The sequence below is a fragment of the Peromyscus californicus genome, unplaced genomic scaffold (genome assembly GCF_007827085.1).
Source record: "Peromyscus californicus insignis strain IS unplaced genomic scaffold, ASM782708v3 Scaffold_24__1_contigs__length_46423439, whole genome shotgun sequence".
NCBI classification, from domain to species: domain Eukaryota; kingdom Metazoa; phylum Chordata; class Mammalia; order Rodentia; family Cricetidae; genus Peromyscus; species Peromyscus californicus.
The window spans coordinates 16,903,944-16,927,980 of NW_026294535.1; the positions used below are offsets into that span (position 1 = coordinate 16,903,944).

The window sequence follows — 24,037 nt, forward strand, 5'->3', positions numbered from 1 at the left end:
GCTACCATCCAAGCAGAGACATCCATTCCCTAATCAGTTGGCATGGCTGAGCCACAGGGTTCCCAGCCATGATGCTGCTGGCATCTGGAGCTGGGAAGGTCTTTGTTGTAAGAGTCTGTATTGCACATTATAAGGCATTTAGCAGAAGTAGCTCTGATCTCGACTCACAAAACACCAGTAGCAACTCCTAAAGGGAACAATAAATGTCTCCAAACGTGGTAATTTTTTCCCTGGGAATTGAAATCCTCCAGGTCTGAGAGTCACTGACCTCATTGTGATTGTGACAAAAGATCACAGTTTTGGCTTTAAGTCTTTAAGAATTTTGTTTGGTTAGATTGGTTGTTTGTTTGATATTATATCTGTGCTGTCTTCTGATGTTCAGGCATTTTTCCATCTTCTTTAAATAATTAGATTACAGAAGCTTCACTATTGGTTTTAGAGAAAACATCAAGAAGACAAAAATATCTAACAATAATAAAATTCTTTAACTTTCATTTTTTGTTTTACATCATTTTTCGTCAATGAGAGGTGATCAAAGAAAAATGTGCTTTTACAACGATGAAAATAATCATAAATTTCAAACCAAAGATCCAAGCTGAAAAGGTTTGATTTAGAAATCTTTAAACACGATAACCAAATTCATCTTCAGTACCACTTCAAAAATGTGCACTGCATTGGTCAGTTTGAAAGCTATTATTTCATTATATACTTTGCAAAAGCAAACTCATAGTAAAAATGTAGGTAGTTAGTTGCTGCCTTTAGATATTGAGTATTTGAGCTTGACAGAGGTAGGTATAAGATGATTTTACAATCGGATGATCAGATTTAGTAGGCTATTTGGCACTATATCCAACTACAGCTACAGTCATTCCCATGAGACTGCTTAAGATAAACAATCAGTGAATCAGTCAATATGACACACTAGTTTAATAAATAAGTAGACATTTTTATTGTGGAATAAAATCAAAGTCTACAGTTCAGAAGTTTAGTGATACTTGCCTATATTTTTTACATGAAATAATGACCATGATATATTATGAAATCGAAAAATAAGTATCCAGGGTGATATATGTATGTGTATGTGTTCAACTGGAAGAAAAACATAATGCATGAGAAAAAAAGCATAAAAATGGAACCTTGGGAACCAAACTTAAGGAAAGTGTTAAAGTATGGGACAAAAGCAAAAGCATTTGTTTAAAATTAACATTTGCTCAAAATGAGTATTCAAAATTCCTTCATATGTATTTTCCATATATATGCAATTCATTTAAAACCAATTATTCCTTCTCTTCTGTATTTATAGTAAGGGAATCTGCAGCAACCAGTCAAACACTGCTGCATTGGCTGAACACACTTGGTTATAATAGCATTTAAAATGTGGTTCCTATGGGTAGATTAATAACATGTGCATTCTAAAAGAATATTTTAAAATACTCTGAAAACATTCATAGTCGATATCACTGGATGAATTATGAATGTACTCTGTCACTGTGCTTGTCTATTTTTTTAATGAGTATGCAATGCCTTTGTAATGAAGGGCTAAACATTAAGGAAAGGGATTTGGAAATTGGGGAGTGGTATGAAGAAGGAAATGGCTTTGGAGAACACTCAGAAGTGTATCAGAAAACGCTGTGTGAATAAGAAGACTGGAAATGTGTGCAACTGTTTCTGAAATATGTCTCGGAAATCTTAGTCCCAAGTTGCTGGAGGAACTGAGTCATACATTCATAGGAATCTCTTCCCAAAGTAGGGGAATGGATTCCGGGAGATAAAAACAGGTTGGTGGAAAATGACTTGCAGGGATTTGTTCCCTTCTGGGTATGAGTTTAGTTCAGTTCAAGACTTTTTGATTACATATGGAGATGGGAATATATTCTTGTGGGATTTAAAAGGTAATTTATATGGGATTAAAGCCAAGAATTCCTTTTCCATTCGAGCGAACTCCCTGGAAACCAGTACTACATTTCCCTTCACTGCCCAGAGCAGGCAGAAGGCACACAGGAAGTGGGTGGGGATGCATTGGTGTATGTTTGCATGGATACCATGACCGAGGCCTTATTTGGAAAATAATTGGCATCCCAGGCTTGTAAACACAACCCTCAAAATTATGTTCTCAGGGTTGGAATGGGTGCTTTCCTAGCCCATCTATCCTCCTGATGTAGGACTCTAGGAGACACTCCTTGCCTCCATACTGAAACCACTAGACAGAAAGCCCTGTTTGTTTTCCTTTCGGCAGGAGATAATTGTACATATTGGGGGTGTGGTGTGGGGTGATCATTCAGCGGATGCGATGTTGGAACAGATCCAAATAACTAGCTTTCTGTCTCCTTATACATATAATCTCTTTGTGTTTGGAGTTTTCAAATGCCTTTCTTCTAACTCTTCATCAATGCACACTATAGGCTCTTTGAAACTACAATCACCCCCACAGTGCTGTAGACACGCAAGAACATGGAACTTCCTCTCTGTATCCAGCTGCGTCCCCTCACCCTTCTGCTTCCACTCTCTCAGTGGTTCTCAACCTGTGGGTTGCGACCCCATGGGGATCGCATGACCCTTTCACAGGGGTCGCCTAAGACCATTGGAAAACACAGATATGTACATTACGATTCGTAACCGTAGAAAGTTACAGCTACGAAGCAGCAAAGAAAACAATTTTCCGGTTGCAGGGGGTCACCACAGCATGAAGTACTGTATGAAAGGGTCACAGCATTAGAAAGGTTGAGAACCACTGCACTAGCTTATCGTCACTACTCTTTTATTTCATCCTTTGGAATCAAATTGTTTTAGCTTACACGAGTGAGAGAACACGTAGTGTTCACCGTTGCATGCCTGGCTAGTTTTGCCCGGCGTGACATCTTCCAGGTGGTTTTGCTGCACCTTGCGGGGTTTCGTTCTCCTTTACAACCAGACAGTTATCCATTGCATACGTGTGCCACCTTTTCTTGCACCATTCATCCCCCCAGTCGACACCAATCACCTATAAGTTGATCATTGTGAATAAGCCTGCAAGAGCGCACTTGAAAATGCAGATATTTCTTTAATAAGATTATTCCCTTTTCTTTGGGGGTATATATATATATATATATAATATATATCCAGAAGTAGTATAGTTTATCAAGTTTCAGTTCTCAGAGACCCTCTTACTTTTTCTACTAACGACTGTATTAATTTACATTCATCACATCAGTACTGAAAGGTTCCTTCTCCAAACTCTCACTAGCAGTTATTTTGATTTAAAATAATAATAATAATAGCAATAAGAATAGACATTCTGACTAGGATAAGATATCATTCTGGCTTTGATTTGTATTTACTTACTGGTTTATGTTATGAAGCATTTTTTCAAGTATTTGTGGGTCACTTGTGTCTACTTGTTAAAAATATATTTGTGTGCATGTTGTTGCTTGTCTGTGTATGCGCCGTATTGGTGCAGTGCTCACAGAGGCCAGAAAGTAATTCCCCTTCTCTGTTGTTACCGGTGCTAGTAAGCCTCCTGATGTGGGCATTGGGACCTGAACCCACGTCCTTTCAAGAGCAGAAAGTGCTCTTAACTGAGCCCTCAGCTCCAGCCCCATTTATGTCTACTTTTGAGAAATGGCTCTGCATACGATTTGTTCATTTTACCAGAATATTTCTGTTCCGGATATTAATTCTTGTCAGATGAATAGTTCACGAATATTTTCTCCCACCCTTTGGATTTATCATCTGTGTTCTTAAGGTCTTATCCAAAATATATTTGGCTATACTGATTAATTAAAGTGTTTCTCTTGTGTTTTGTTCTAGTAGTTTAATAATCCTAGTTAATATATGTAGTCTTCCCAGAACCATATATTGAAGGTCCTATCCCTTCTCTGGTGTGTATATCTGGTACTTTGATTCAAAAAAATGTAGCTATAAATACATGAGTTTTAGTTACTATATGTCTGTGATGTGCCTTGAGATCATATATGATGCCTCCAAGTTTCTTCTTTTCTGCTCAAAATGAAGAAACATGGGTTTTTTTAAAGACTATATAACATATGAATCTTCAAGCTCTTTAAAATAAGTTTTAAGTAGAATTAATAAATACAAAACATGGCAATTTTATATTATTCCTTACAAACACACTTAGTCCCATGAAGATTAATGTGTGAAGCAGTTCTCTCAGAGAAGTATAGAGTCCCGAGGATGCTAAGAAAATTAATTTTGATCTCAGGCTGGGTTTCAAAGAAGCACAGACACGAGATAAAATGGAAGCTTCCATGTGAGTGACTTTATACGGGAGACACCCGGTTCCGAAGTGAGCTAGCTGTAGGACTGGAGAGCAGAAGTTTCTAATTAAGTGACCTAGAGCAGGTTCAAAGACTCCAGACTCCCTGAGAAATAATTGTTGAAAGGGGCTACAGAAGTAGTAACTAAAGAAAAGATTTGTGAGCGGCAATTTGGAGAGGGCTGCTTCAAGTCCAAAAGCCTCCGGCCCCACCCTTGCAGCAGGTCAAGCTCTTGTCCTTGGGCTCAGGCCAAAAGAGTAAGATTCAATGGGACTCCAGAGTCCCCGAGTGAGCGCTGGTATTGTAAAGCATGCAACACTGATCCAGAAGGGACTGGAGGTCACCAGAGGAGGTCAAGGGCAAAGACACAAGGGAGGGTCTGTTCTGCTAGAGTTCACCTGCAATTTTTTTTTCACTTCCCCAAAAGGCCTTGATTCTCAGGAAAACAGATGTCTGTCAAGTATCAGTACAGAAGGAGCTGCTCCACATCCGGGCCCTGCGGCCAGGATCTGAAGTGGCTGTGGAAAAGGACAGCTATATCCTTTGAGTGCCGTGACGAGACTTCAGGAAGAGCGCGACAGAAGGCAGCGGACTGCCCAGGAGACAGAAGGAACGTTTTGAAGTTCTCCGGGAACATCAAGGCAGCTTACAGGCAGAAGGACAAGGGAAGAGCATCTACCTTCTTACATCTTCACCTCCTCATTCTCCTGCCCATAGCTAAAGACATCAAAACGCGAGTGCCTGGCTGCATAAACAAGCTGGAGACAAAATGTCACTGCTCCTCAAATGACAGACTGCTTTCCCAGAGCCCGCCAAAGCCCACAGGATGTGAAAGGAGTCTTATCTTTGAATTTGGACCTAGGAGGTGGTATTTTAATTGTCCCATTTAGATGTTATTTAAAATGTGAACATGGACAGAGAAGTCTGCCTGGTCTAAACCTGAGCAGAAAATTCAGGGACTTAGCAGATTTTCCCTATAGAGGAGAGAGAATTTTCACTCCTGCGATGTTTGAAGAGGCTTTTGAAAGTTTGAAAAACGAATCCTGCAATTTGGTTATATCCCCCAAAGATTGCCTTGTCCAAAATAACAATTATCAAAGTAAAGAATGTCACTGTCAAGCTGGGCGATGGTGGCGCACACCTTTAATCCCAGCACTCGGGAAGCAGAGGCAGGCGGATCTCTGTGAGTTCGAGGCCAGCCTGGTCTACAAAGCAAGATCCAAAATAGGCACCAAAACTACACAGAGAAACCCTGTCTCGGAAAAAAAAAAAAAAAAGAATGTCACTATCATGTTCTAAGCAGAGCTCTGTGCTGTATGATGTCCCTTAAGAGAGTTTTGGACAGACTAATCAAGATGCTGTGGGACTGCAAATATCCAATCACACAGTGAACGACAGGAAGAGCTCCAGCTGTGCATGCCAGGAACTCTGGGTGAGAATCAACAGCTCCTTTAAATCTATATCTAGACTTACTCATGGAGGACCATCAGAAAATGTATTTGTTCTTGAGGGCTGGACACCAGCCACCATACAAACAGCGCAGAGTGAAGAAACGTGTAATGAAAGTATTTTGAGACTAACGCTTTAATAGTTTCAGATGGATGTGTATTCATCATTGTTGGTTGTTTGGGAAGAAGCTGGATGGCATTTGCCGTGGTCCTCGCACTGAGGACCACTAACCACTATTAATTTGTCATAACCCAGTTTGCCAAACACCCAATCCTCTTGAATGGGCCATTGTATTGGAAACCAATTCACTTGACATCATGAGGGCACCACATTCTGTTTCTTCTCATGATTTTTTCTGAGTTTCAGTTTGTCCTTATAAAAAAGGTACTTTAAAGAATACTTTAATCGATCACTGGCCTTCTGTGAGGTCTGAAAGGGGGAGACATAAGCACAAACAGTGCATTCTTGGATTGACTTTTAAATATATGCATAAATATAGTTAATTGTTATTGTTATGTTTTAAGTACCCTGCTTGTTCTCCGATCAGACCGGTGGCTCCTTCTCATACCCTGGTCCTTCATTCATCCTGCTTCTTAGGCCCTGCCGCATCCAACACAGCTTCAGGGACTGACCCAGCTGGGGTAGCAAAGTAGTGAAGAAAAGACAAAGAGAAAAGCTGGATTCAGATGAACCCAGGCTCTCAGATGGAGAAAACTCAGCAACCTGGAAGCTCAGAGTATTTATCGCATGTATCTGAAGGAGTGGGGTCATTGCACACAGATAAACAAGGATGCAGAATCACTACATACAGCCGAACAAGGAAACAGGACTATGTCATCTCAGTAGTAGAGGTCTCTGAAAGAGAGCTGTCTTCAGGTAGTAACTATCGGAAGAGGAAAAGCTAAAGTGGACATTTTCTGCACACACTGTCAACATTTGACTTGAAGAAGGCTTTGCCTCTCCAATGGAGCTGAGGCACTGGTCCTTGACATGCCCCATGTCCATGTCCAACAATATGCATTCATTCAGGACTTCTCAGTCTCCTCCAAGTTCCCAATTGCTGTACCAAAGTGTTGGAGCATAAGCAATGAAGTACTGTGGGTTGTCTGGATGCTAAAAGTCAAACCCCACCCCAACCTTTCGCCTGTTCTTTGGCAGCAACTGGGATGTCGATACAGGATGTAGCCCTCTAAAGATTGGGATATCACTATTTTTCCCTGGGACACTACAGGGGGGAATGACCCTAAAGTGACCCTCGGCTCACAGTCTGCAACAGCAGCAGCGGATTCTCCTGTGAGAGAGAGTCAGAGAGGTTTCCAATGCTGTTCGCATGCTCACAAGTTGTGAATTGTCAATTCGCAGCCTCGGCGAATTAGGCAACAAACAAACAAAGAGCGGAACCTAGAACCCAAGAGATTCGGTGCTACCAAAAAGACAAGTAAGTGTTTAAAACAAAATCTTGGTATATCACCTAAGAAGGCAACAGTTGACCACAGTGGTTTGGAGACCGTGGTTAGTAAACGCTATTTGTTTCAAAACAAACAAACTCTTGTCAAGTGGTTAATTTTAAGAAGTTTTTTTAGTGGTGTTCTGTTTTAGGCAGGATAGAAGCCAAAATCCTTCTCAGGCTGACACGTTGGATCCACCTCTTCCTCCCTGTTTGGAGACCACTGCAGCAGCAATGATTTCCCCGCAACCTTCAAATATACTCTGCCATCTCTTCCCTGAAGTTTTCCATCCCAAGGCACAGTTAGATCAGCCTCAGTACAACTACCTCTCCTCTTTCTCTCTCTCTCTCTCTCTCTCTCTCTCTCTCTCTCTCTCTCTCTCTCTCTCTCTCTCTCTGTGTGTGTGTGTGTGTGTGTGTGTGTGAGACCTACCTAAAGTGCACATGGAATACATGTTATATAATACAGCATTTTCTATTAACATTTATCTCATTCAATTGAAGTTATTAGATTATACATAACTATATAATGCCTAGTTAAATGAAAAACTCCTAAAAGTCAGGAACCATATTTTTACATTGTCAAGTATAAAGCTAAATAAATGAGCTAGTAAGTGAATTGAAAGGAAGGAAGAATGGATGGATGGATGGATGGATGGATGGATGGATGGATGGATAAAATGAAGTGTTTTTGTGTCATTGGCTATAAACACCATTAGCCAATTCCCAGTGCCAATACTTTCCCAGTCCACAATGTTGCTTTCATTTGTAAAGGCACAATTCTACCAGGACAGCCTTAGAGACAGGAAATTCTTTCCTGTTATAGATCATATTTTAAGATGAATCTGACAGGCTAGTACTATGAGGAGCAAAACCCAAAGACTTTGGGCTATGTTTGCACCATTATTCTCAAAATTTAAAAAAAAAAAAAAAAGATTATTTGAACAAAATACTATGAAATGTAACGTTAACCCTTGAAACCAAACTAAGTGGACCTGGGACTATGCTTTGCTGTCTTAGCTTACCAAGGCCCTGGAAGATACTCCAGAAGAGACAGGATGAGAAGTAGTGGGCACTTTAGGCTCCTTTTGCTCACCAGAAAGCAATTGCCTGGGAATCATTAATACTCAGTGTTCATTAGCAAATTGAGTTGCTCTTGTGTTGATGTGTCTTGGCCAAAGCTGGGCATGCGTGATCTCCTTCTGTGGGTATCAGTAAATATGTATGCCTCCCCCACTATTGCCCACGTATTTCTGTCTCAGGAGGATGGAGCTGTTTCTCTGAATAACTAGCTTTTCCAATTTAATCTGAATCTGACTTTTTGTCATCTCTATTTTTAGTTTATAAACTGCTTGGGAAGAGCTTTTTTTTCCTTCTTCTTCTTCTTTCTGGTTCCTGGCTGAAAGCGAAGTTATGGAAATACCTCAGGAGTGGTTATTTCTATCCACAGTGAAATGAGAAATCGGTTAGGTTTAGCTAAACATTCAGATCTTTCAGCTCTTACCCTTCACTATTAATAAAACTATCGTCTGTCTTTCACATGTTTAAAAAAAAAGTCTTTAACTTTGTACTTGAGAAGTCTGGTTTCTTTTGCACTCCATGTCCTTCTCAAGAGTCTTCCTGGAGTGAGCCATAATATGTGGAGGTCATGTCAGTTACACTCCATTACACAGGAGAATGTTTCATTCCTAAAAAGTGCCATCAGATCTACTGACGTGTCATCAGTCATGAACAGAGGCCATCCATACTGATGGATGACTGGGCTCAGGCCCTCCAAACAGCGTCTTCACGCAGCATAAATACAGCTGGCAAGATTCCTGATAACCTGAGGTCCTCATCTCCAGTCTTTACAGAAATTTACTTAATGTGACAATGGTAACATGAAGAACTAGTCAGAATTTCTTGAATTCCTTTCCCCTCTGCCCAGCGCTCCTCAAAAAAAAAAATCATCTTTCAAAGCCTTTAACAACAACAAAAGCAAAAAGTCTTTACCTTTTAATGTCCTGTGCCTTTTTACTCGCTTTATCCAGTTTATACGAGAACATGACCAACTGAAAAATGAACTATAACCTACATGGCTAATATGGGGTTGCTAGCATTCTACCAAATTATTCACCATCCTCTCATAAAGTAAGGCACCCCACTTCCACCCATCAAGTCCATCCCTTCCTTCTCTCACTACTCCTGAGTAGACAGACTCACACACCTTTCAGGCCAGACTAGTTCTTAGAGATCAATCATTTACTTCAGTTCTCAATTCATAGACATGGAAAGCTGGAGTCCAGAGAATTTAGGAGATATTCACCCCATGGCCCCGTTAGCTAATAGTAGGTCTACGAGAGACACTCACAATTACTGCCTTTTAACTTATTGTCCTTTCCACATTTTTACTAGCCCATCGCTCTTGCACGGACTTGGCTAATGTTTCTGCCAACACCCTCAGCCTTTAGTCCATTGCTTTATACTTTCACACCATCCACCTAACAAAATACTAGTGTGGTTAGCCCAGTGTCTGATCTGCCTGAAAATCACCCCACTGGGAAGATTGCTCTGTCTCCATTCCAGGGCTTCCCCTTCTCTCTGACACATGAATACTGCTGAGATTGGACAGTTCCACAGTGCCACGACCTTCCATAGCCAGCACCTCGATTTCTCAGCTTTCTACACTATCATGGAACCTTGCACTTACTTCACGGAAAAAAAAAATATGACTAACTCTGCTTTTACTCTTTAACCTCCAAAATTAGATACCCTCTCTCTTTCTTCCATAGTTCGAAGCGCACTCCCATTGAAATGGATGAAATGTTTCCTATTTAAGCCAAACCCCCATGTTCATAGCAAGTTTCACATCTCCAGCCTTCCCAGGGTATTCTGTCTAAAACACTCCCTCTTCCCCAAGTTTGCATCACGATCGCCTTCACTGTCTTCTCGTCATAATTATTCAAGCATCTTCACCTTTCTGGTAGCTCCGAATTTCTCTTGTGGCTCTTCAAAGACTTTGCCATGTGTCTGCATTCCTGGGAACCTGCCCTGGATAATTCACGATGCCGTCCACACGCCATGCTGCAACATCCCAAGATTTGTATTACACTTTTTTATGCCATTGGCTCCCAAGTCTGTATCTCCCCGCTGTGCTGTGTGTACTAGTCTTTTCTCACTTTTCTCTACCCATTTTGGTACAAGTTTCACAAACACCACAAACTCAGTGCATGCTCCTTCTTCTCCAACTATTCCTGCCCCCTTGTCCCTTGTTCCATCAAGTGACATCACTACCTTGCTAGGAATTTTCTGTATCTCTTGGTCACAGTGTGTACTCTAAAATATTTACCATGTAGACCTTAGTCATGCATGATCATCTACAAGTTTTTTAACATTTCCAAGATTTAGTGCCAGTTTTTTTTAATAAAATAGAGGCGCCAATAGTATGTAGAATTAACTGAACACGTAGATATAATATCTACCCAAATAGCCTTCAGCACTTTCATTTATTACTATAAATACAATGACAATTGTTACTAATATGATTAGTACATATCACAAATCAAAGTCCAATTATACACCATTAGCTGGACCCAGGGCACTCTTCTAGCTGCTGTGTGTCAGACAGGAGTCTCATTGGCTATCTCTCAGACCTCAGATATACCCCCTTTGATATGTTTTCCACATTGCATTCATAAGTAGCAGGCCAAAGTTTTCACATTGTTTCTTTCTGCAGAACCATTCAACGGCTTTGTGTGACTAGATTAAAGTCCAGATATCCTGGGGAGACGAGTAATGTTCATTATCTATCTCTTGTTTATTTCTTATTTCCTCTTTGGTTTTCCTACTCACTCTTCATACTCAAAATAAAATGATCCTTTAGAAAAGGTCCTACACCTGTGTATGCCACTCATACTGAGATTTCACACATCGATTTTCTATGTAGAATATTCTGTATATATTGTGTGTGTGTGTGTGTGTGTGTGTGTGTGTGTGTGTGTGTGTGTGTGTACATGTGTTTGTGAATGTCATAATATATTCTCAGATTTTCACAAAGAAGTAAAAAGTATTCTCGGCATTTTAGGCATGACAAATTTTAGTAGAATAACTGATGTTTACAAAATTATTTGTTAATTCATAATCTTTTATCATAGTTCTGCTTATATAACAGAGGTTTTTTTCAAGAAATCTTCAATCTGTACTTACTCTAGGATATTAACTTTCTAGAACAACTAGTATAAGATACAATCACTTCACAAATAATGTTTTCTTCTTTATTTGATGTCATTGGTTCTGTAGGACCCTTGTAACAACATCCCACAAGAAAGAAATAGAGATTTATTCAGTCAGATTCATGAAACCATATGAGCAAAATCTAGGTATCAACATGACTTTATTTCCCTTAAGTGCTCTTAGAGAAAATGCTTCTTACATCTCCCACCTTTTGGTCATTCCTGATTCCTTGGATCATGGAAGTACCATGCCAGCCTTTGTCTCAGTTTCCGTATGACTTACTCCCTTTTTCTAGGATGCCCCAAGTTCAGGATGATTTTATATTCAAGTTCTTGACTAATCACACTGACAAAGATATTATTCCTAAATGAAGTCATATTCTGTTATTCCTGATAGACATGGATTTGGGGAGGATATGATTAAACCCATGGAGATGATTAATCTTTGTTGTCAACTTGACTTGGATTTAAAAATCACCTAGGACATTGGTGAGCCATCCTTTTAAGTGTTTCTGTGAGGGCATTTCCAAAAAGAATTAACTGGGGGACATCCACCGTGAATGTCTGTAACACCATTTCATTTATGGACTTGGAGCCTGGACAAGGAGAGAATGGAGCACCAATGCCCCTGTTCCTTGGCCTTCCACATCACGAGCTTCTCTATTCTGCCATACATTCCCCAACCTGAAAGCCCAGGTCCACACAAAATCACATGCAAGCATACACAGAAGTCGTACTCAGAATTGCCAAAATTTGGAAGCAATCAAAATATCTCTCCAGGAAGTGAACATGTGTAAAAACAAACAAAAAAACACAGTCCATGCAGAAAATGAGGTATTATTCAACACTGTAATGTAGAACCAAAGGGAAGGGAGGAGAAAGCAAGCAGGAAGGCGAAGGGAGACATCAAAATGATGAATATATGTTACATGCATGCATGATAATATCACAATGAAACCTGTTACTCTCTATAACCAATATGTACTTATAAAATAACATCTAATTAAAACATAACCAAATAAAGTTTTATGATTCATCCTGAAGCAATCCTTTCACAGATCGATGTTCCCATATCTTTTTTTTCTTAAGAGATTTGAAGCTTTATAGCTTATATGTCCTTTATAATTTCTTTAAGAGAAAGGATCACAACTTTTACTTTTGTAGAAGAATTTCACTGTTTTTTCTGTAAATCTGGATCCTTTACAGCTTTGTAAGCTTAGTTCTACTGGAGTTAGATTTATTCAAATACAATATGTTGTTGGTTCTCTAACCTCCAAAAGAGGGACCTTCCATTCTCAAGATGCTAACACTTCATTATTCATTGTTGTAAAGCTTCTTCAAACCTAAAAATGGCAGTCTTCAAACCAAAGTATTCCACCAGGGTGTTGTGATACCGGTTTTATATCTTTCCACATTCGTGAACTTATCTCCAGGTTCCGACAAACTCAATTGTGTATCTTCACAGATAGGCTCAGAGGATGGTACCACTGATATTTCAAAATACTTTTATTTCTTTTCAGGATTACATGATTTCTGCCAAGATAACCAGAATGGGACTGAGGGTATAAATCAACTCAGTGGTACAGTACTTATGCAGTATGTGTGAAGCTCTGGGTTCCATCTGCATTAGCACAGTAACACACCAGAAAAGATCATTAGACCTATATTCATAGACAAATTGTGTGCGTTTTGTGTGGTGTGTGTGTGTGAGGGGGGGTTGTGTGTGTATGTGTGATAATGTATTCTCACACTTTCACAAGAATGTCAAAAGGTATCCTTGGTATTTTAGGCAGGACAGATAATTGATGTTTACAAAGTTATTTGAAAGACAAAAAACCGAGAAAGTTCTCATTTGTACAGGTTAGCTATTTGTTTCAGGTGAAGAAAAAATTCCTCACAGTGGAAGATGGACCTTGTTTTGGTTGCAGGAGTAGTCAGCTCAGGAATTTCACTTAAATACCTCGATGGAACCTCATGTTCATAGCACTGAGACAGACGGGGACCATCAGGGAGATCGCCAGAGGCCAACACAAAAATCTGACTCTGTCAACCCCCAATTGTCTACTTGCCAGCGCGTGTAAAGGGCTGTTCTTCCCACCCAGTTGAGTATAGAAATGGTTGATAATTAATTCAGATGACATGCCAGAAACAGATCTATATGTAGACTTGCCATTTTTGTCATCCTGTAAACATGTCTACCATGGCTGATTTGGAACCACTGACCACATAATTGATCAAAAAAGGTATACAATCAGCTCCAGTGGACTTGTATGAACAGATCGCCGACTGCTTCTGCCCTCCACGTGTTTTACAAATAGTGTACAAATGTGTCTTATGGAGGAAACCTAAAATAAATTCAAAACTCTAAGTCTCTGCAATGGAGAGTAGAGCGAACATTGCCAAGTATGCTAAGAACCAACATGGGCCAAACCAAGTTTACATACTTTTGGTTTTTTCTACAAATAAAAGACAAAACCAAACAAGCCCTTAGTAATTGCATCCGCATCATGGCTTCACTCCCAAATGATGTTCAAGCTCTATGTGAGACGTCTGAAAATTAGTGTCTAAGCAGGTGCAATACACTGGTTCAGTCCAACGCCTAATGAGCCGTTATAATGGGCTCGGTATTGTTTTAGGCTTTACGCAGCAGCTTCCATGACAATCTATATGAGAGAATCACCTGGAAAGGAATAAATATTAATTATGTCTTACAGTACGGGTATCAGGCCATGATTGGCTGGCACATTGTTTTGGCCTGTAGCTTGGCGTGTTCTGGCAAAGAATGCATGGTAGAACAAGCTTGCTCGCTTCATTGAGGCCAATAAGCAAAGAGAAAGAGGTTGGGCTGAGGACCTGGAAGACCCTTTAGAGGCACATCTCAGTGACTTAAAACCCAACCACAAGGCTCTACCTTACAAAGGCTTCCCCACCTCCCACATTGCCCCTGATTGCCAGCACAGTCGGTTACTAGACCATTACACATGAATGAGTTTTTGGCTGACGACATTCCAGATCAAACCTACAGAAACATGTGTCACTCCACAGTCTTACCATCAAGTTCAGGTGACCAATTTAGAGTTGTCCAAATCGAGAAAAGGTTAAATAGTAGCCCCAGTGATTGAGGAGTAGCATATCTGAAATTGAAAATCTCAAACTGCAAAGGCACTGTAGTTACCTCTCCAGTCACTCTGCTTTCACACCCTTGGCTTTATGACAGAGTTCAGCTTCTAAGCATTGCGTTTGATTTCAGATGCCTGATAACACAGGGTATGTCACAGAGTAAAAACACCGAGCTGAATTATTGTAGGACCATATCACATCTTTCCAATCATCTGGTATTACTGCAAATGTTACGGTAAGCCTCTACCTAAAAGGAAAAGGAAGGTATACGTGTGGTCCACTGTGATTTGCCCATGAAGTGTCTTCATTTCTATTTGTATCACTAGCCCAGCAGGTCCAATCTCTTCCATTCACCTGGTGTAGATGAAATGTGTCCTTGTTCAAAGTGTCACCGACTTGACTGTGCAGAAAGAATAGATAAATAATATAAACAATTCTCAAAACGTGTGGGGAAAATTAGAACCACTCTCCCTTTTCATAAACATGACATTTGCTACATTAAAGACATTTCATGTTTTCGAGTACAAGGGCTTCTTTTTTTTTTTCAATTTTATTTTACTTTACTTTTGTGAGTGTGAACGCCTCTGTGTGTCGCAAACATAGGTGTGCATGTGTTCATGTGTGAATGCACTTGGTCCTACATGTGTCTGTTGCTCTTCACCTCGTTTTTGGAGATAAAAATCTCTCATTGTGGCTGAAGCTGCCCATTTTGGCTGAACAGGCTGGCCAGTGAGTCCCCAGGATCAGCCTGTCATCCATGCTGGTGTTAAAATGCACATAGCTCAAACACTTGAGACAAGGTTTCTCTGTGTCATAGCTCTGGCTGTCCTGGAACTCACTCTATAGACCAGCTTGGCCTCAAACTCAGAGATCTGCCTGCCTCTGCCTCCTGAGTGCTGGGATTAAAGGCGTGCGCCACCACAGCCAAGCACTTAGCTTTTATGAGGGTGATATGGATCCAAACTCAGGTCATCAACATGAATGGCAGGCTCTTTATCCACTCAGCCATCTCCCCAGGCCCCAGGAACTTTAATGTGTGAGCTGTGTATGTATACATGGCTTGGAGTTCTCACTCTAATCTTTCACCCAGCGATGGCTTGTCCTACGCTTTAATGTCCCACTCTCATACCTCACACTCTCTGTTTCAGAGTCGGGTTTGAAAGCAACCAAACATCCTCTTTATTGCAAACTATTAAACGATAATTTAGTCTGTGTGCTGTTCACCGGCCCAGTTTCAAGCTAATTGCATGGCATTTGTCCAAACCAAAGCAACTGTGCTTTCTTTCTTCTTCAATCAATCTTTAACTTCAAAATGAACGGATAGAAGGTCTTTCTGTGAGGGAAGGTCTGTCCTGTGACTTGGGGTGGACCATACTGCAAGGACAGGTGTGAGACTCCCTACCCACTCTTGCCATGCCATGGCCAAGACAGGCTCAGTTTATGCCAATTCACCGGACAGCTTCCAGGGCTTGTCAGGAACCAGGCTGTGAGATGTTTCTCATCTGCGTGCTCTCTGGTTGAGGCCAGTTCAGAGTAGCAGATGCAACAGAACGTAGTGGAATATTGACAGCTCTGAGATTTGCATTCTTTCTCCCCACCAGCTTTCACCTGAGAACCAAGAATGACTTCTGAAAACACCAAGTGGCTGCTACATATTTTTCAAAAAGGTTTTTTTTTTTTCTGCTTAATCAACCTATTTACCAAAAGGAGTTCAGAATTAGAGACATCTGAAATGTTTTCCTCCTTGAACGTCAGAGCAAATATTTCTTCTCGGGCTTTTTCTTTAGGACGGGCTGGGATTTTTCCTGACATTTGACATATCAGCTGAAGGCAGCTAGTCAGCTCTCTAACATCTGGTTTTAGTCAGTTGGTATTAAACCCGATTAGTTAAAGTTAATTTGACATTCATATTATAAATCATTGCTGAAGGCTGGAGATTACAAACATGGATCATTGGCCAAGAAAGCCCCTGAGAATGACAAACCTGTCTTGAAAGCCAGCAAATGTTGACCACTGTTAGTGCAGATGACACAGACATTAATCCCTTCTGATATGAATACACACACACACACACACACACACACACACACACACACACACATACATGCACGCACACACGCAATAGGATTAGTCACTAAAAACTGTCTCCCATATCAGCACAAAAGCTGTGTCTAGGAATAAATGTATCATTTCCTGTATTTTTCTCTGGCCAGTGGCCAACAGAGAATGTACATCAAAATGAGAAGAAATGGGAGGTAGCGGGATGTGGTCCCACGTTGATCTGAAAGCCGATAGCAAACGGAAAGCTGTCTCCTTAATTTTTTTTTTCAGGAATATATTAAAACGTCCAAGAAAATGACAGGCAGCCAGTCTACAGTATAGAGTCCTGCCTCTCTTGACTCTTTCACAGCATTGTGTGAGCACCCGTGTAGACTCCGAGCTTACCCCGACACACCCTGAAATGCACCAACTGGAAAGGAAGAAGGAAAATTAGTTTACCCCCATCTGTTTCTGGCCCAGGAAATGTCTCTGGCACACATGCTTGCTGTTTCATACAGAGGTTGACACAGAAAGTAGCATGGACACCATGAATAAGCGCATCTGGATGCCAGCAGATCCCAGAAGCATTTTGTCTTCATGAAACATCTATATGGATGTCCTCCAACTCATCGGTCACTTGCTCCCTAGTCATGTAAAGTCATGTTTGGAATTTTGTTGGCAGCTTCCTGTCCACTGCCACCACATTGACTATTGGTACAGTCAGAGAAAGAAAAGAAAGATCCTGTGGATGATCATTCTAGGACCCACATATTGCCAACACTTCATACAAAAAGGGTATATCCCAAGAGCTACCTCGAAGACAGCGCTACAATCTAAATATCACATGTGACAAATACTTCTTACTTAAAAATTTCAGTTTTCAAAACTCATGAAGTTAGGTAACAGAAATTTGAGGGAGATGATAATTTCTCTCAGATGCATAACTGCACAAACATGCATATGTATGTCCACACACATGCCAACATATAGGCATCATTGGTTTCCTGGGATCACAGAAATTTAGTGCCACAAACTGATTGGCTTAAACAATAGAAATGTCTTCTTTTTTTCCCCCATAGATACAGAAGTCAAAATCCTGAAATAAGAGTGTCTAAAGAATCTCAAAGTCCTGTAAAGTTTCCATTTTATTGCTAGGATGAAACATTATGACCAAGGCAACTTACAGAAGAGAGAGTTCGTTTGGACTTAGGGTTCCATAAGGATCTGAGTCCATCGCTACGACAGAAGTGCGGCAGCAGGCAGGCATTGATGGTGACGGGAACAGCTGAGAACTCACATCTTGAACCACAAGCAGGAAGCAGAGAGTGAACTAGAAATGATACATGACTTTAGAACCCCAACACCCCCCCCACACACACATACACACACATATATACACACACACATACACACACACACACTTCCTCAAGCAAGGCCATGCCTCATAAACCTACCTAAACAGCACCACCAACAAGGGAGCAAGTATTCAAACATCTGAGCCTACGGAAGACATACTTACAACATACAATGGCACATAATATACATTATCATTCCAAAAGGGAAAAATGGGGACATACTGAGTGTCTTAGGTCTTCTACTGCTGTAATAAAACACTGCGACTAAAATCATCTCAGGAAAGAAAAGGTCCATTCCATCTTACAGCATCTAGGGAAGTAAGGAGAGGACTCAAAGCAGGAAGCTGGGGTCAGGAGCTGATGCAAAGGTCAGGTCACGGAGGGGTGCTACTTACTGACTTGCTCCCCATGGCTTGCTCAGCCTGCTTCTTTATAGAACCCAGGACCACCAGCTCAGTGGTTGTACCACCCACAATGGCCTGAGCCCTCCACATGAAGTAGTAATTAAGGAAATGCCCTACAGGTTTGCCTGCAGACCAATCTGGAGGCATTTTCTCAATTGAGATTCTCTCCTCTCAAATGGCTCCAGCATGCTTCAAGTTGCCATAAAGCTATCAGGCACAGTGAGGAAAATACTGAACCAAAGTAAAGCCCCAATTCATCAGCACAAACATAATGCCAGCTGGTATCCGTGGTGGTATTGTGTTCCCCAAAATATTGTGCACCCTAATAAACTTATCTGGGGTCAGAGAACAGAACAGCCACTAGATATAGAGGCCAGAAAATGGTGGCACACGCGCCTTTAATCCTAGCATTCCAGGGGCAGAGATATGCCTGGATCTCTGTGAGTTCAAGGCCACACTGGAAACAGCCATGCGTGGTAAAAGGAGCCTTTAATCCCGGAAAGTGATGGCAGAAAGGTATTTAAGGCATGAGGACCAGGAACTAGAGCCTGGTTAAGCTTTTAGGCTTTTGAGCAGCACAGTTCAGCTGAGAGGCATCCAGTCTGAGAAAACAGGATCAGCTGAGGAATTGGTAAGGTGAGGTAGCTGTGGCTTGTTCTGCTTCTCGGATCTTCCAGCATTCACCCCAATACTTGGCTTCAGGTTTGATTTTTAATAGGAACTTTTAAGATTCGTGCCCCTCCAGCTTTGCTGCCTACAGCTTACATCTCTCTCAGGATGGTTCTACTCCCTGTGTATAGCTCTCCTTGGCAGATATCCCATAGCTCTGGTATGTTCAAGATTTCAGGGTCTCCAACAGCTGTAGAGCCTCCACCGGACTGGACTAGGCCCTCTGCATAAGTGAGACAGTTGTGTAGCTTGATCACAACTGGCAGTAAGATCAGGATCCATCCCTGGTGCATGCATGAGCAGGCCTTTTGGAGCCCATTACCTATGGTGGGACACCTTGCACAGCCTTGAGGCAAGGGGAGGAGCTTGGACTTTCCTCTACTGAATGTACCAAGCTCTGCTGACTCCTCATGGGAGACCTTACCTTGTTGTAGGGGGAAACAGGGAGTGGGTTGTGAGGGGAAGCTGGAGGGGCAGGAGGAGAGAAGAGGGGGATATGTGATTTGTATGTAAAATGAATTTTTAAAATTCTTAATAAAATTTTTTTTTAAAAAAAGAAATCAAATTTAAAAAAAAAAAAAAAGATTTCAGGGTCTCCTGTGCAACCCAGATATCACTGTCACAGTTTTATACAGTGACCTCTTAGGACCTCTGTGCTAGTCACTTTTCTGTTGCTGTGATAAAACTGCCACAACTAAGGTGACTGTGGTACATTATGGTAGCTACATCGCTCAAGAACATGGCACTGCCTCCTCCACTAAGCTTTAACTGTTAGGGTCCCCCCAGGTTAATTTGTCCCTTCCTCGTCTGGGATGGAACACTGACAACCTAATCTTGTGCCGCTCTTGTGCAGATGAGCACAGAGAGTTCCTGAGTGCGGTGATCGCGTCATGTGCCACAGACATCTTTTAGCTCCGCATCTCTCCATTCTCTCGCTCTGACGTCCCTTCCACCTCTTGCCTGCAGCGGAGTTGAACACATCTTTTGGAGAGACATAATTCAGCCCACAGCAATGGGAAGTGCGGCTCTCCCACAGGAGTTTCAGTTCTGATCGCAGAAGACTCCCCCACCTCCCCGCAGATGCACAGCTCCAATTACACAGTCAGAACAGTAGTGTTTGATTTTTTTACATATTCAACCTTAGAGCTGAATGTGTTGGGATAACTTGAAAAGTAAGTGTGCTGCATTTTCAGTGACCCCCCATTCCTTATTTCAAATCACCTTGTCTTTTTCAAGTGGCGGGTTACACTTTAGGCAATTATCTTCTAGGTGTTTTGTCATTAATCCTAACAAACTAAGTTGGGTGTCTCTTCACTTACTTTACAATAAAGACAAACTTTCTTATAAAATCTTTGTTATCTTCAGAACAATTTCTTATGACATATGGACAGATGTGACAGGTAAGGGGGGAAAATAACAAGGCCCCCAAGGATATATTCATCTCTAAATCCTGGAACCTGTTATCTTCTTGTAACAAAAGATGGAATTATTATGAGACATTGAGAGGGGAAGTGCATGCTGGGTTATCTAGGTCCTGCTTAAACGCAACCATGACCTTATAAAGGGAAAAGAGGCTAGAAAGAGGCAGGCATACAGAAGAGATACAGTATGGGATGGAATGCTGAGAGGCACCCAGGCACTAGCCAAGGAATGTCCAGAGTCACCAGAGGGAGAGGTTAACTTTTGGAAGAACCTACATCTTCTCCATTTCATCCTTCTGGCCGCTAGAACTGTAGAAGATTGAGGTTAGCTTTTCAAACCACACAGTGCGGTGCAATTTGTTAGAATACAGAATTCTATCATACTAGAAGCAAACAGCACAGGAAAAAAAAAAAGAAGTCCCTTTCCTCAAAATGGATGTCGCATTTTTCACTGGTATCTGTCGTATACCATGCACCTACTGGGTAGGTTCCAGGGAAACTGTTGTGTGTTGGAAACCTAAGAATTTGAGTGGTTTTTCCCATTTTACAGGTGAGAAAGAAGCAGCGAGGTCAAACACAATTGACAAATAGGGCATGAGCATCAAATTGTCCACTCTTCCTGCAACGTTCAGCCACATCTCATACATCTGCCTCTAGACTCCTCTCCGCATCCCCCATCAACCTCTGTCTGGTTGCAGCACACACAACCTTGTTGACCTCACCCTTGAACAGCTGGAAGCTTTCTTCTCCGTAGGCATAGAGACTGACCAATTGCATTCCAGGACTGCCATGGGAAATGCAAAACATAAAAGGAACTCATAAGTCCATGTGCCACAAATGTCTTGGTTTGTAATCTTTTTGTAGTCTCCCAAATTCCTTGATCTTGACCCTAAGCTATCCATACAGGTTGATCACTCTTCCACACCAAGGCCTGACTTATCTCAGATTAGACACATTGCCAGCAATTCCCTGGTTACCAGAGCAACAACCGTGCCCGCGTAAAAACAGAATTTTGAGATGGCTGGGCCCCCGTCTTATCCCCACTGCTGAGCTCTCTCTTTCTCTTAGGTCCTATGCCTCCCTCCCCCACCACCCCGCACCATTTCTGCTGCTCTGTGCAGCCCCCATCCACTGTAATTTAAGCCTCCGTGTAATTCCTGCCAGCAGAGAATCAGAGTTTCATTCTCCTTGGGATTTATATAGGTACGTACCCACGCACACACCACAGCGTGAGCGCCTACTTACTTCTTGAAGCACAAAAAGACAGGTGTGCAGAAATGGGAGATTCCTGATTTCTTCTTAGTTAAAGGTGGCCTGGGCCCTAATCCCCGATTCTGCTGATGCTGGTGGGAAAGAACCCTTCTTTCCAGGCCAGGCATGCCTTTACTCTCCCTGTCACCCCACCCACACCTCCCCAGTTTTTCTTTGGAGAGCTCTAAATTCTCAGGGTTTGTGTATCATGCTCGCTGTGGATCAGGGGCTTCTGTTCTCAGCATACACACACCCACACCGCAAATTTGTCCTTCACGGTTTTTGCTCCCTGTCTTAGGCTTGAGTCTAGTCCTTCTGCACCCAGGATTCTCACGTCCAGGGAATTTGGTTTCTATTACTTCCACCCTGCCCCTAACACCCTGATGATCCCTGACAAACAACAGATAGACCACCGACACAGTTACATTTCATATCCTCCCAGGGACCAGCCTCAGGCAGTGTTCGATATTTTGCAGATGAATCCAAGGAGGAAGGGATTTGAGAACGAGGAGACTGAAGGGAAATCAACCCTTCTGCATGAAACACCCTGTCACGATCCCTGTCTATTCACCTATCTCCAGACAGATATGAGCCTGGGAGGCAACTTTTAGCAGGCCTAGTAGTAAGATGCCAACCCATCCTCCATTAACCCAACAGTGACTCCTACTCTCCAATCCAGGCTTCAGTGGCAGGAAGGTAAGAAGCGTGGCCTCTGTCAGCATCCAAATTCAGGCTTTTTAAACATTCTCCAGCAGCTCCTCCCTGAACTTAGGAAGCGCTCCATAGTGTACCAACTACTGTGCCAAGGGCCTTAAGATTCAATCATCATACACACACACACACACACACACACACACATATGCACACACGCACACACGCATGTGCGTATATAAGGGTGTGCCACATGTGTGGACATCAGAGGTTGTCTTTGAGTATACATTATTGCTCTACCCTATTGTTTGAGACAAGGTCCCTCTCAACCTAAGGTTCACTGCTTCAGCTAGATTGACAGGCCAGGGATCCCCAGGGACCCTCTATCTCCTCACCCACAGAATTAGGGTTTCCAGAGCGGGCTGCCATGCTCAGATTCTGTATGTGAGCACCAGGAATCTAAATTCAGTTCCTCATCCTGTGCAGCAATAACTTTACCATTGATCCACCTCCTCAGCCCTGAAATATATTGTTTGTACGCCAACTAAAGTAAGAACACTAATAACTAATCATAATAGCCTCTGCCATATACTCTGGTTGAGGATATACAACCAACCCTCTCTTGGCTAAAATGCTCTCTTGGCTTACTAAGTCAAGCTCTGAATGCTAATAAAATATTTTCATTTCTCCAAAATGCTGACCTTTAAAGTACCGTGTATGCTTTGGGCTTCAAGTAATTTGAAGGGGGAAATGGGTAAAATGGGGGAGAGTTTAACTGGGAAGGGGGAGGAGGGTTGATACAGAAAGATGGGGAGGAGAGTGAAATGACACTGAGTGTCTAGAAAAACCACAGGAATCATAGTGTTTTGGTTTTTGTTTTTTTGTTTTTTCAAGACAGGGTTTCTCTGTGTTGCTTTGAGCCTTTCCTGGAACTCACTCTGTAGCCCAGTCTGGCCTCGAACTCACAGAGATCCACCTGCCTCTGCCTCTCAAGTGCTGGGATTAAAGGCATGTGCCACCACCGCCCGGCCATATTATTTTTCATTGACCTAAAATTACATACACTACGCATAAGTCTATGTGTATGTATATGCATATAGAACTTAAAGGGAGCTATCACACTTGGACAGACAATGCATCCCCCGAAAGCTGTGGACAATCTAACAACACATCAATGGCAAGCATAAGAAACTCTCTTTCCAGGTGTTAGCCAAGGGAATCTAAGAGAACTTCAAAACAACATAGACTGTTGCTCTCGGTTACTTCCCAGAGGTTGAAAATAAGTCTCTGTTGCTGAAGACACCATGCACTTTGGATATAAGACTCAGTGGACCCAAGATGGATCTTACCGGAAAGCCTCCTCCCTGAGGACTAGCTTTCCATATGCAAGTTTACAAGGGAAGGAAGCAGCCAATATTCCTATATCTATAACATCTATGAACTACAACAATGATCTAACCCTACAGGTATAATAGTGACACTCATATCTTAGTAGGAACTGACAGCTCTCTAATTAGACTTAAGACCTACTCAACAGAGAGAAATCGTGTCTGGTACAAGAAACCCAGTCAACTACCATGGGCTAATGAGATCATGGATCTTAGAGGAGAACACACTACCACCATTTTAGTAAACTAGCATAATTTCTGACTGCGTTCTAAATAGTTGTCCTTATATCTGCAGATGAGTGTACTTTTCCCCTTTCATCGAAGAAACTTGTCCCTGTAACAGATAAAGGCCATCACAGGAAACCACAATCAGTCAGA

At 41.8% G+C, this 24,037-nt stretch overlaps 1 long non-coding RNA gene across 2 annotated transcripts in view; it reads right to left on the bottom strand.

Annotated features, from left to right (window-relative positions):
- The window catches only part of LOC128119725 (uncharacterized), a 36,809-nt gene extending 15,065 nt beyond the window's left edge, over positions 1–21,744 (bottom strand). For both annotated transcript variants that reach the window (XR_008221650.1, XR_008221651.1), the window contains exon 1: positions 21,615–21,744. This is a non-coding gene — a long non-coding RNA (uncharacterized LOC128119725). The remainder of the gene's footprint in view (positions 1–21,614) is intronic.
- Positions 21,745–24,037: the final 2,293 nt, after the last annotated feature.